The sequence below is a fragment of the Glycine max genome, chromosome 3 (assembly GCF_000004515.6).
Source record: "Glycine max cultivar Williams 82 chromosome 3, Glycine_max_v4.0, whole genome shotgun sequence".
NCBI classification, from domain to species: domain Eukaryota; kingdom Viridiplantae; phylum Streptophyta; class Magnoliopsida; order Fabales; family Fabaceae; genus Glycine; species Glycine max.
Genome location: NC_016090.4, coordinates 21,433,175 through 21,439,625, shown reverse-complemented (window position 1 = coordinate 21,439,625; position 6,451 = coordinate 21,433,175).

Here is a 6,451-nt window from a genome sequence, read left to right as displayed (position 1 = left end):
AAACCTACGTAGTTCTTGCAAAAGTGGTAAAGTTACATGTTGATTTTATGCTTTTGAACGGTCCATGTTAACCGATAAAAGCAAAGAGGATTGTTTAAGGCGTTGGACCTTAAAACGGTTTTTAGTGATTTTTGCGAACAAAGCTTGATTTGTGGGTTGGTTTTAGCCTTAATTTCACTTTGGTTATTAGTCAATTCATTCAAGGAAATTTCTAAAGAAAAACATCCGATTGATTTTTTTGAATATTTTATTCAAAGATATTTTGATTATTTTATTATTATTTTTCAAGATATTTTGATTATTTTATTATTATTTTACCTTTTTTTTGTTTAACCGTGGTTACAACGTGAACGATCGGTTAAATTTTGCTTTAACAGTGATTAAACGAGATTACAACGCAAATGATCGGTTGAAATTCATTTTATCATTTATTAGACGAGATAACGGCTTAAACGATCGGTTAAAGCTCGTTAAAAACGAAAGAAAAGAAAACCGAAAGTGAATGAAATAAAGATGAAAGCCAACAAAACAAGAAATGAATTGAAAGTCTCGAATTCGAAAACTTACTAGTTGAAGAACGAAGAACGAACGAAGAACGGATGAAGAACGACGAAAAACCTTCACGGATTTGCTCACGGAAACGTCTCGGAAGCGTTACGGAAGCACCTCAGCTTGGATTTTCTTCACAGAAACAATTTTTTCACCGAAAACAGCTGAAATGCATAGCCAAGGGGGTTAGGGACCATTTGGAACAGCCTCCCTTCGCCTATTTATAGGAAAAGGGGGGAGGAGGTTGCCGCTCAGCTTGCCCAAGCGAGCTGGGTTGTTTCCTTCTTAAGTAACCCAGCTTCCAAAATGTTCAGGAAGGCACAAATTCGAAAATTTGAAAATTGCTATTTGCACCCCCATCTTGATAAGTTCACCCCCCATTCTTTCGTAATTTACGTAAAAGTTACGGAAGCCTTACGGAAGCATATAGAACTTGACTTTCTTCTTTTTTATCTTCCTTCTCACCCATATTAAGTGAAATATGCTTATTTAGGGTTATGTGAATTTTACGGAAGCATTATAGAAGCCTTTTGGAAGCATATAGGACTTGATTTCCCTCTTTTTCCTCTTCCCTTTCACCAATATTAAGTGAAATATGCTTACCCAAGGTTTTTGAAAATTTTACAGAAGCATTACGGAACCTCCAGAAGCCCCAGAAACCATTTTTCAACAAAACGTGGAGGATCTTGATAAGTTCACCCCCCCCTTTGCTAAATACACTCTCATTTATTTACACACCCCCCACTTTGCTAAATACACTCCTATTTTCGTGTTTTTGACCGGTTTCTTTCCAAATCATCTCAAAACTTTACGGATTACGCAACGATACTCTTTTTGTCCTCCGAAATGTTGCGGGACTTTACGGATTACGCAACAATGCTCTTTTTGACTTTCAGAATGTTATAGAACTTTACGGATTGCGCAACAATGCTTTTTTTGACTTCCAGAATGTTGCGAAACTTTACGGATTAGGCAACGATGCTTGTTTTGAGGGTTCTGAAGGGAGCAAATAAGGTTCAAGGACCGACCGCAAGTACTCCCGGACGAAATTAGGGTATGACAACCCCCAATGACAAAAAGGGAGATGATAACCATGATAGTAGACACATTACCAGTGTTCTACTATGAAAAGATGGTGGGCTACACACCTTCAAGCTTTGCTGATTTAGTTTTCGCTGACGAAAGGATCGAAGTGGGTCTGAAAGGAGGCAAATTTAATCATCCTGCTTGGACGAATGAGAAAACTGGGGCAAATGAAGAGGGTGAGAATGAAGGAGAAATCCATGCTGCGACTGTCATTCCTACATGGCCAAACTTCCCACCAACCCAACAATGTCATTACTCAGCCAATATCAGCTCCTCTCATTACCCACCACCCAGTCATCCACAAAGGCCATCCCTAAATCAACCACAAAGCCTATCTACCACACTTCCAATGACGAACACCACCTTTAACACAAACCAAAACACCAATCAAGAAATGAATTTTGCAGTGACAAAGCCTGTAGAATTCACCCCAATTCCGGTGTCCTATGCAATTCAATGGTAGCTATAACCCCAGCCAAGGTTCATCAACCTCCATTTCTCCGAGGATACGACTCGAACGCAACGTGTGCTTATCATGGAGGAGCCCCGGGTCATTCCATTGAGCATTGTAGGGCCCTGAAGCATAAAGTGCAAGGTCTAATTGATGCGGGCTGGCTGAAATTTGAGGAGAATCGCTTGTAAATCCTATCATTGACAAGCGACACCTCACATGGGGAAATTTTGAAAGCTGTTGTTAGATGTCTCTAATGACTCATCAGGATTTTCAAGTTTATGCCATTATTGTAAACCACAATTACAATGATAAATAAAATGAATAAATTTGACATCTTTGTCCCTCATCCTCTCGTAATTACATCTTTGCTTCCACTAGAATATGGGTGCAAGCCATTGGTTTGTTTGCTCAAGTGACCTGCGCTCCTGAGTTTGGACTTCCAAGACCGTTCAATCAGAAATTATTCGTGCTACACATTTGGTGAGGGTGTCGTAAACAACGAGTGAAGTAGAAAAGTTCAAAAAGAAAAGGAAAAAAGCATTCCATTGACTGTGTTTTCAAGTAAAATATAGACGTTCATGTGACCTCATTTTATCATTCTAGAAAGTTTGTTTTTTTTAGAGAGAAGTGAGTTATCAAGAATAGGAGTCATTTGACTTAATCCGTCAACTGAAAAAATCTTCCAACTATTTCTCATCCTTGAAAAATTCTTTTTGCGAGAATCAACCGCTTCTTTCATTCTTCCTTGCTACAAGGTTGTGAAAACAAAACAACGATGGATACCTTAGAGCCCTACACTGGGGCAATGAAAGGCACCATGCATAAACCTCAAGCGAACCTAGGGGCAAATTAGAAATTCTCACCCAATAGGTTCCCTGCTACAAGGTCATGATGAAAGACAATGATTGGTACCTCAAAGCCTTACACTGGGGCAATAAGGGGCACCGTACATGAGCCTCAAGCGAACTTAGGGGAAAATCAAAACTTCTCACTCGTCGATGTTTTTAAACAAAAGGGGGGACAAACTCGGGGATTTTAATGGATTGATTAAACGTTAAACAACTCCATTGCCGTCACTCCAAAATTATCAAGTGAGTAAATCAAACAGGACATATACTCTGAGGGAGTTCCCGGAGAGATTTGTGAAAGATAGGATAAGGTTGCATGAATTATCACCTTTTTCAAAAGGACAGTCAATCTGTGTTTTTTCAAATCAAATCAAAATCACACAATAGAGAAAGAATGTCATGAATATTGTACAACTTTCCACTACATTTCATTTTTGCATACAAAGTCTACATTTACCGCATTTCCAGACAAAGGTTGCACGCATCTGCATCCCTAAAAATCATGTTAACTGCATAGATTTCCAACATCTAATGTCCCAAATTTTAAGTTAGGGATGAGAGGCCCTCTCGATGAGTCAATCTCTTGCTTTCTCATAGGGGTGGACCCTTGGGTACTAGAACCTATTGCCTTTAGAGGACTACACGTCCTCGCCTACAGAGGACTGCACATCCTCACCTCCAGAGGATTACATGTCCTCGCCTTCAGAGGACTGCACGCCCTCGCCATCAGAGGACTACATATCCTCGCCTTTAGAGGGCTACACGCCTTCACCTTCAGAGGACTACACGTCCTCGCCTTCAGAGGGCTACACGCCTTCGCCATCAGAGGCCTGTACGCCCTCGCCTTCAAGGGACTACACGTCCTCGCCTTCAGAGGGCTACACGCCCTCGCCTTCAGAAGGTTACACGCCCTCGCCTTCGGAGGACTACACGTCTTCACCTTCAGAGGGCTGCACGCCCTCGCCTTTAGAGGGCTACATGCCCTTATCTTCAGAGGGCTGCATGCCCTCGCCTTCAGGGGAGTACACGTCCTCGCCTTCAGAGGGTTGCACGCCCTCGCCTTCAGAGGCTGCACGCCCTCGCCTTCAGAGGGCTACACGCCCTCGCCTTCAGAGGGCTACACGTCCTCCTCTTCAGAGGACTACACGTCCTCACCTTCAGAGGACTGGACGTCCTCACCTTCAGAGGACTATACGTCCTCCCCTTGAGAGGACTACACGTCCTCGCCTTTGGAGGGCTGCACACCCTTACCTCCAGAGGACTACACGTCCTCCCCTTCAAAGGGCTACACGCCCTCACCTTTAGAGGACTACGCGTCCTCGCCTTCAGAGGGCTACACGCCCTCGCCTTCAGAGACCTGTACGCCCTCGTCTTCAAAGGGTTACACGTCCTCGACTTTGAAGGGCTGCACGCCCCCTTGCCTTGTGAGGGCTACGCGTCCTTACTTTCAGTGGGCTCCACATCCACACCTTAATAGAATTTAAGGTCCTCTGCCCTTAATCCTTAACCGAGACTTGCGCTCCCGGCTAAGGGGCCAGTAGTTTCCTTTTATCAGCTCCTGGGCCACCCCCTGATCCTGGAGGAAGGCTAACTATGCGAGCACAACCAGAGGAGGAGGCTATCGCGCAGCTACTATGCATATCGATGCAAGATTTCACCTGTGCCGCTGCAAAGAGACGAGTGCGGATCATGCGCACCAACATGACCACTCTTACACAGATATGGATGACGTTTCTACTTAGCAACATTCTATCCAGCGACCACAATGCTGATCTCCTCCTGCGAAAATATCAGTTGGTCTGTGCCATCATGACATAAGTATGCACATCGCTCAACTGATTTCTAATGTCATCTATTATTTGCAGGGATCACGCCCACAAGACACCCAGTGGACCCGGAGGAGTCCATCAGGGCCCTGGGGTTTCCAGCTCTGGTTACGGGCCTTTGCCAGTACTACAGGGTGCTTGTCCCCCCAGCAAGGTCATGGCATCGTGACATAGGTAAGTATGCACGTGGCTCAACTGATTTCTAATGCCATCCAATATTTGCAGGGATCGCACCCACAAGATACCTAGTGGACCCAGAGGAGTCCAACAGGGCACTGGGGTTTCCAACTTTGGTTACGGGCCTCTGTCAATCCTACAAGGTGCCCGTCCCCCCCAACAAGGTCACGCCATCGTGACATAGGTAAGTATGCACATCGCTCAGCTGATTTCTGATGTCATCTATTGTTTGCAGGGATCGCACCCGCAAGACACCCAATGGACCCGGAGAAGTCCAACAGGGTCTTGGGGTTTCCAGCTCTGATTACGGGACTCTGTCAATTCTACGGAGTGCCCATCGCCCCCAGCAAGGTCATCAGGCCTCCTACTAACCGAGCTTTCATCAAGAAGTACTGCGCCCCTAGGCAGGCACAGGGCGAGACACCACAGCAGCCAGGGGATGGCCGGCAGCAGGCAACAGACAAACAGCCGCCACCTCCAGAGCCCCTCAGCTCATCTACAACGGCTGGAGCGTTGCCTATGACCCGTGGCCGACCAGTAGGCGACCAAGTCCAAAGCCAAAGGAAAGCAAAAGTACCCGTGACCAACAAGTCATCACGCGTTCGGCTCAAGATATTAAAGAAGCGCTACTAGGAGGCAACCTAGAATTGGCTACGAAGAAGCTCCCCATGAAGTGGTCCAGGAAGGGCACCATTGAAGAGGATTCCAGTGTGGCCCCACAAGCCGACACAGGCTTTGACAAACACCGATTCTAGAGCGTGGAACATCAATAGCGTTTCGAGGCCATCAAAGGATGGTCATTCCTCAGATAGAGACAGGGGCAGCTGAGGGATGATGAATTTCCGCACTTCCTTGGAGGAGGCGGAGCCATACAATCGGGATCGCCAAACTTGTGATTTATCCTTCATTAATGCTTTCAGTTCTTCTATTATTTTGTTATTTCTCTTGTGATCTGACATTATCTGCTTCCAATTATTATGTCCATTGTGATTAAACTGAACATGCAGTTATCTGTCGCATTGCGAGTAATTTATCGCTTTGGGCATATGGTCGTACTTACTTTACAACAATTTGTCTGAAACACAAAAAAAGTGTAGGTCTTGTGCACTTTCGTTCGCACGCCTTTTTCAAAAAGATGTGATCTCGGGCAGCAGCCGTGCCCAAGTTACAAGCTGTTTTTAATCTTTTGAAAAAAACAACAAAAACAAACAAGAACAAAAAATATATCTTTCAGCTAAAAAGCCAGCATGCTTTTGAAAAGAAATAACTTCCAGTTTTTCTTTGAAAAAGATTCACCGATCAAAACAAAGGGTTTTGTTGAAAAAATGTGTATACACTTGAAGGGTGAATGCTGTGAAAATTTTCCCGAACACCAAAAATGGACTCGGATGAATGCATGAATTGATAAAGGAGCATATTTTGAAAACACTGAGTTGACTTAAATAGGAAAAATGAATCCTAAGCCCTAGTGTCACATGACCATAAAAACTTGATGCCTGAGTGTCCACATG